This window comes from Catharus ustulatus, chromosome 6, assembly GCF_009819885.2.
Source record: "Catharus ustulatus isolate bCatUst1 chromosome 6, bCatUst1.pri.v2, whole genome shotgun sequence".
Taxonomy (NCBI): domain Eukaryota; kingdom Metazoa; phylum Chordata; class Aves; order Passeriformes; family Turdidae; genus Catharus; species Catharus ustulatus.
In genome coordinates, this window is record NC_046226.1 from 41,794,715 (window position 1) to 41,803,102 (window position 8,388).

The following is an 8,388-nucleotide window of genomic DNA, read 5'->3' on the forward strand; positions in this document are numbered from 1 at the left end:
CTCCACACCTTGCTCCTTGCTGTGACCCATGTGCTGTGCACCTGAGCAAATTTAATCATAATTCTTTTCCTGTCTCTGTGGTTCACTTCGTTCCTTGATTTTGAAATTTCAATAAGTGTCATTTCAGAAAGTTTCAAAACTTTTCACCTCATGTCATCCCATTCCATTTAAATACTTTCACTTGGTTTCAGAATTTTCTAGCATTTTTTCATTTGCATTCCATTTCATCTCCTTTGTGTTCTGCTGATTTTGTTCCCTGATTTCAAGATTTCATTTCCTTTCATGAAGCCACATTGTATGTCAGCACACTGCACAGAGGCAGTATGGAACCTTTACCAGAGCTAGGAACATTTTATATTCATATCTGGGGCCTTTCTTAGTTCAATTGCCAGTTTACAGGAGACACAATTACTGCTGCTGAAACAGCATGGAAATTACCTTGTCATCTGGTTATTACTGGAAACACACACAGCGTTTTGCTGTCTGTCAGATCTCATGCCATAGAAGGGAAAGATTAACAAGAGGATGTAGAGAGATACCAACCTGTTCCTGTAGGAAAAGAAACTTTTGAAGGGCCAGGGCTTTTACAGAAATCACCTGTAGCTGGGCCATCACAGTGAACACCACAGTTCATGTCCCAAAACAGAGCAGTTACTTTGCTGTCAGAGTTGAGCCAGCAGGACAAAGCTGCTTCCCAGCAAGATGCCTTAATCCATATCCACCATGGAAGTTTCAAATATCCTCCCAAAACATACTCAAGAGTAAAAGCTGCCTCTTGCTGCCCTGGCAGGTGGCATTTCCAGCCATCACACCGTGCCTCACAGTGTAAATCTCCATTCAGCATCCTGGTCTGGGTACTCACTTCTATCAGGAAAGAGGAAGGAATTGCTGTTCTCACTCCACAAGATTTTGGAACAATCATTTTTAAAACAGCAATAAAAACATTCAGCCAACTGCAACCTAACAGATACTGTTTACAAACTGGAGATGACACACCAATAAACAGGCAGCAAATACAAACTACCTCCAAAAGCAGAAGTCTTTGTGTCTCTTTCTCTGCATGCACATCTGATTTAAATTTGAAAGTGTACCTTTCTGACTGGGGAACCCCAGTTACCCAACAAGACCTAGCTGAAATCCACTGTTAGGTTTCTGCCTGGAGAAAACCAAACTTGTTTCTTTCTAGCTATCATAACAAAACTGCAGCATGCAGAATGTAGCTTACCTGGGCAGCCTCTCTCCAGCACATGTGAATGCATTTACACCAGGGAATCAACTGGCTAGCAACTCACAAGAGCTATGCTTGCTGTGACAGGGTTGTCACATCCCTTTCCTTTTGTATTTGGTTTGACAACCTGTACCTTCCTTTCCACTGTTTTGACTTCAGTAGCCTTTTAACATTTTCTTTCTTTGAAATAATTAAATTAAAGCCAAGCCAGCTCAGCAGCTGTCTGAGGGTAAGGATCACACACTCTCACGCTCGCAGTCAGCAGGCCAACATGCAGCCAGCATTTTAAATGCTTGACATGTCCCTTGAACTATTTTTCTAAATCGCTCATGTTCCCCTGGGATCCTGCTGGCATCATTTGGGGGCAGCCATGGAGAGCCCTGCAGCCAACAGCACAGGTATAAGCACATCTCCCCTTTGCAGCAGGCAGGCATTGCAGAGCCTTAGCTGCAGGATTAGAAATCTCCAGAGGCAAGAGAAGATTTGGCTTGTTCTGCAGCACACTCTGCTTCCAGAGCTGGGGGTCTCCTTCACACCCTGAGCACCATGATTTCTGTTCCCCACATCACGAGATAGGGAGAAGCCTCAGGTAATAAAGCACGAGGAAAATTCCCTAACAGCACTTCCCATTTACTGGAGGGCAGGTACATGCAGCAAGGCACCTCTGAGTGGTGGCAGGAGGCTCAGGCTGCTGCTGGGATCTTTGCAGGCAGCTTGTGAAAACTTATTTCTACTAAAGCCACTTCCATGAGAAAGCTCTTCCCAATATAACAGGGAGTTGCTAGGGTGGGCAAGTTCTCTGAGGTACGTTTCAAACTGGCTAGGTCCAGTGTACAGACTATAAGAGCACAGAAGGATTTTTACATCTTTTTACATCTCACCAGGCAATCTGCAAAGAAGTGGTGCCCCTTTGACACTTACTGAGGTTTTAAAGTAATGTTTAGATAAAATAGCGTTTTAAGAGGAAAGGTTTGTGACATCTGTATATGTCTCATTTTTATATATAACTTGGCCATCTTAGTGGAAAGAATTTCTTTCCAAGTGTCCCTAAAGTAATGAGTGGGAAATTCAGCCAGGTTATTGATTCTTGACTTTTTCTTTTTTACAGAGAGCTTCATGGTATGATCCTCCTCAGCCCATCCTTGAAGCCCAGTTTCTCTTTCCTCTTATTCCCTCTTCCTCAGTCCTAGACACAACAGTTTTACAGGCCCCTGTGAGCCCAGGCCCAACAGCTCAGCAAGGTTTACTGGCACAGGGATGCTGTGTGGTTCACCATCTCCAAAAGTGCCTCTCACTAGCTGGGAACTGACCTGGGAGCAGACGTGGGAGTGGGACCATTTCCCCCCAGCACGACTGGCAGACATGACTAACACTTGTCAGTACATGTGGGAAGCTCACGATCCCACACAGTTAATACAAAATATGTGTGTTTAAAGCTCCTTTTCCCTCAAATACCTCAGTTTCAGTCTGCCTGCATTTTTACAAGCTGCAATAAATCCCATAAACCTTCCACCCCATGCCATTAGGAGAAAGTACAGACTACAATGTCTGAATGTATGAATGCTTGTCACAGAAATGTATTATTTTATTCTCCACATAGAATTATTTAAATTGTAAAGTGACAGCTGAAGTGAAAAGTCAGTGTTTCAGTTGCACTTCACAAGCTAACAGCATTTGGCTGTCATCACACCACTAATAATAAATGTAGTAATAAAACTCTTTGTTTTGAAAGAGAGCTGCGAAGTGTTTCCTGACAAAAACCTGCTACATTAAATTTCCTTTGTTTGGCCTCACAGGCATCAGAAGGGATGGTAGCTTTTCCCAGCACTGTTATTGATTAATCAGGGCACAGTGACATGAGGATACAAGAAAAAATTGTGGTTCCAATGACCAAAGACCAGTGATTGCAGGAAACTCAGCTCTCTAAAGAATGGAACTATACTTAAAGTAATTAAGATATTGACTGCTTTGAATATTCCTCCTGGTACAAGTTGCTGCCACATGATGTAAAACCTCTGACCTCTCATGACTTTATATGTCAAGGTATTACCATGTCCAGCTGTTACTGTGACCCTATCAAACAAGCAGCACAGAAATTAGGATTTCTAGTTCAGGACATTGTTTCAGACTCAAAATCTGGAAGAAACGTTTTGCCTCACAAAATTATTAAAAATGCCTAGGAAGAAAAAAAGACTTTCTGCATGCAGGGAAGAACTTTGCTGATGAATCATGGCAATTTCCAGCCCTCCACATGCTCCACACTGAGCAGGTGGCTGGGACAGTGCTGATGGCCGTGCATTCTGTGCTGCCTCCTGGGACAGAAGTCAGCTGGAGAGCAGAAATGCTACTGGCAAGGCAGCAAGGAGAGGATTCTCCTGTTCCTTGCCAGAGAGGCCCAGAGCAACCCAGAGCTGTCACAGCACAGAGCACTTGTCTTGGTTTCTCTTCTGTACCCAACTTCTGAGCTTTGCAAGAGCCAAATTGAATTATTTCTGAGACTTCCCATCCTCTCTCAGATTTGGACAAAATTGACCACACATCTCAAATATAACAAGGAAGGTCTGACCTTGTTAGGTCAGAGAGAGTACAGCCATGAAGATTCTGTCTGCTTTGAAGGTCGGACAAAAGGAGGATCTTTTCTGTATGAGTAAAGATTAAAAATCTTGAGCTGGTGCCACAGATCAGATCTTAACACTTCTGATGGATTTTATCTTCCATTTTCTTCTGCAGCTAAAAGTACTGTAGAGTATCCACTTATTTCAGCAGACTAAATTTCATTTTTTCTTCTCTTTGTAAGTCTATTTGTAAGCAATCAAGAAAGAAATCAACTGTGGTCTAGAGATTAAAACAGAAACTTCTTGACAATCAAGTAATCTAATCCTTGAGACATTTTTGTCCAATCTCTAAATGTTTCTGGGGACTTAAGACAAGAATTGCAACAACCAAAGTAGTAAATTGTTGAGGGATGGTTCAGCAACTGAAGCCCTGTCTTGCAAAGAGAAGCCAGAGTGGTGCTAATGTGGACAAGCAGAAAGAAAAAGCATAACCCCATTCCTGTCAGATGAAAGCCCACAGCACCCAAAGCTGAGGAATGATCTACTAAGGTAAAATACAGCCACTTTAGTCTCTGCAAGGGAAGTACAGCCAGGAGAAAACTGGCGAAGCCTCAAGGAAAAAATGATCAGTGCAAAATACAGGGATGTTACAGAGAAGCAGGCAATGCTCGGGACAACTTCTTCTGCCTGTGGCTGCTGCAGCACCAAGATGCTGTGTCCTGTGTCTACCCTGCCCTGCCTCACTCAATCACTCTCCTTGCCCTGAGGCCTGGGAGGATTTCTTCAGGCTGGCTTGTTAGCTTATTCCAGGGTAACAATCTCATCTCTGGCATGAACAGCCATGGCTCCATCAGTGCTCCAAAAGTGCAGGTATTGGCAAATTTTGCACTATGTAGAGTTTGTAAGACACTGTCTCAGATGTGACCACCACTTCCCCTCCCTTTCCCTCCCATTGCTTCCCAAGAGAAAACAGGCAATTTTTAATCCCTCTTCTACCACTTGCCCTTGCTTCTCCCCAAAAAATCAGGGAGCCTGTACCTTGTGGCCCCTCCTCTCCAAGCTCCTGCAGGTATCTCAAGCTAAAGGTGTTGCCATGTCACTTGGACTGACTGTTTTCTCCTTGGCATGGATTTGCCCCCAAAAAAGCAGGAGGTGGGGAAAGGAAACTGGGAACCATGTAGATTCTGCACCCTGACAAACCAGCCAGGGAGTGTGGGTTGTATATCTAGGCCAGTACATCCTCTGGCAACTCACGTCTCTGCTCACTCCTGCTTTATCTTTTGCTTTCTGCATCAGAAGTGCTTCAGGGCAAGAAGCCTTCCCACAGCCCTCCCTAATGATAATGATGACCCAATGATAACTTTGTGATAAGTCACAAATCCCATCCCATGCAACAATGAGGCTCTTTCTAGTCCATGTGCTCTTCCAGCTGCATGGTAGCCTGCCTTGGCAGAAGGGTGTTGCTGGAAACACATGCCCAGGGCAGAGGGCTGGCACTGGCATTTCAGAGATCAGCTGTATTGTCAACCCATTCTTTAGCATGGATCTATATGTGATGCCTCCACAATGGGAGCAAAGCAACAGAACAAGTAACACCCTCTGTGACCAGCAAAGCAGCTGCACACAAGTTTAGATGGAAACAACTTGCAGTTGAACACCATTCTGGATCAGTGAGCACTGTCTGTCAGGATGATGCCGTGTGAAGACTTTGCTCTAAGTCTTGCTCAGCCAGCAAAATCTCTTATGTGAACAAAACAAAGCTTTTGTTCCTGCTGGAAAAGCTGAACCAAATGATGGGGGCTATGGAACAGACCTCCCTGTTCCTTATTCTGATTAACATTCTTCAATACAATCCCCAGCTGTAAAACAAGCTTCCCAGCTCCCTCGAGAGGTGCTTTCCTGGCATGAGCCACCAAGGACCTGCCAGCTTCAAGGGAGCTGGCAATGACCCCACAAAGCTGTACTGAGCACTACATAGAAGGAGGACGTAAATCAAATAGGACAAGAGGGGAGAAAGCACATATCTGTCACCTTGATGAGTGGGTGACACTCTGGGAAGGGCCAGTGCTCTCATGGCCAACCATCACCAGTCACTCCCAAGTGCATCAAGAGGAGATGATAACTGCAAGATCTCAGCAGAATTTAGGTGCAGACAGGCCAGGCCAGGATGCTCCAATTTAAACAAATGATCCAGGTTCCTATGGAAACCTCAAGGATGGAAAAAAAGACCTTTGAAAACAAACCATAGTGAGGCAGATTTCCTATCCACTCTGAAAAGGGTTATGACCAGAATAGGCAAAGTGGGTGTTACATGCTTTTGAGCTAAAGCAATAGTAGCAGCACTTGAGGAGGAGGCGTTATGGATTCACAGCACCCATCACACACACATCTTTTATTCCAAACCCCAGGAGAACAGTCCTCTGTATTTTGCCAACACTACAGTATGAAAATTCTGACTTCTTAACCCCTTCCTGGCACCTTGTCTCCTTCTCCATTACTATTGTAGCTATAAATCACTACATGTAGCTCTACTAACCCTGTAAGTCATGACAAACAGAAGACACAGGTAGAATTCATCTGATACACATGAAGTAAAATTACCCATAGCTTTAAAGCTAATCAAAACTGAATATCCTACAGAGTTCTTTTTTCACAAAAAAACCCCCAAAAAACCCAAACCCACAAAACAAAGCAAAGCCCAACAAAACACAAATAAACAAACAAAAGCCCAGAGAAGTGTCAGAGGTTTGCTATTGATTTCAAATGGTGTATGCTCAGATCAACCCACTGTGGCCCAAAAGTGCATTAGATATACTTCAACCTCACCAAGAGTTTGTGCTTGAATATTCAAGTACTCTGTCATGAAATGATTACAAGTAGCATGGGGACAGAGTGATGCCTGACACCAGTGTGTTTAATTAATAATGTTACTGCTTATTTAGTTGTTAAATTAATGGCTACATATGGATGTTTTCAGAACAGCTCCATCCTGCATGCTCCCTGAGGAAGTCAAGCTACTGTCCATCCTTACCCAAGACAGTTTCCATTCATCTGCTCCTTATCATCAAATCTGAGGGCCATTACACTTTGGAAAAGGTGATAGCTGATTTGGAAAAGGGAATCTTACCTGGGGTTACTTGTTTGAAAGCCAGAGATTAACAGTTTTGAAGAATGCAATTTTTGAGCATTTTTTGGAAGAGACACATACTCTGCTGAAAACTTCAAGGACCCTTCCAACCCAAACCATCATGTATTTCAAATAAAAGCATAAAAGTAAACCCAGTTTGTATCTTCCACATAAAAATGACACAGAATTGTTCTGTAAATAAAGCAGCTCTCAGCAGCCACCGCAGCCCCTCAGATGGATGGAATCTAGTGCCAACTGCAAAAACAAAACTCTAAGGCCAGCACCGTGCCCTCAAATCCTCTGTGAACATATAAACAGTATATTTTATTTTACCTTAGTGTACTCTGAGTTTAAATAGTTTTTTCAAAAAGGTTTTGACTGATAATATCACAACAGTCTTGAGAAGGAAAAAAACAATCTTTGTAACTGCAAAGTAATTCTTGTGGATGACATTTTTAGAAATACTGTTTGCAAATCTATGTGACTAGGGGAAAGGTTCCTCCACCTATCTTTAAATTAAAGAACGGAACCTAACTGCATATTTACCATTCTAAACATGCTGCGCTTTGCACCTGACTGCAACAGCAGACACAGCTGAACAGCAGCACAAGAAATGTGCAAGTTGTCCTGGTCTCTATTGAAAAATCTTTAGGTACCATGGGAACACTACCAATTCAAGGACCCTCAATCTCACTTTTGTGTACACCCATTTTGAGAACTCAGCAGGAGTGCCTGTAGCATTCAGGAACAAATTTCTACTGACAGGAAAGATGTCCCTGCAGAAAGGTCTCCTGAGGAGCTCGGGGCTGGAATCTCCTCTGCTCAAAGCCATTCCCTGCTATCTTGGCAGGCAGGAGGTTGCAATTTGCTGCTACCTGGCTAGCTGACCTTTTTGGCGAGGAGGTGGGGGAAGGAAGGAAGGACCCACAAGCTCCCAGCTGACAAAGAAACTTAAACTGTAGGCCAAGTATTCCCCTTGCAGCCAGCACACACAGGACAGGACAGGCTGGGGAATGATGCCATATGCCTTCTCCTCACTGTCAAACAGATTTGGATACAGTGAAGCTGACACGTGAGAGGAAACAGAATGCAGTAGTCTCCAGCAACAAAAGGAACCTAGGGGATAGAACATTTCTCCTATAAATCATTTCTTTCCTGGGGAGGGAAACTTGATCTTTTCCCAAATCAAAGGAAGTAAAGAAACTAAACCAAAATTTACTAACATTACAAATTGAAACCAAGAAAAGGAAGTGAAAAACTACTCTTCCACAACAGTATCAGCCTCCAGGGTCCTGCCATTAGTTATGTGCCACAGATTCACTGAATTCAAATGAATTGCATTTTCCACAGGGTGAGGCTTGGGGGTTTAAAAGTTTCCAGATCATCCCCATCTCTTACTCTTTCTTGCAGCCTGGCTGCTCTTAACACAGTGAAAACAAATGGAGCTTTTATGAATTGATATGGGCAAAAGTGCTGCC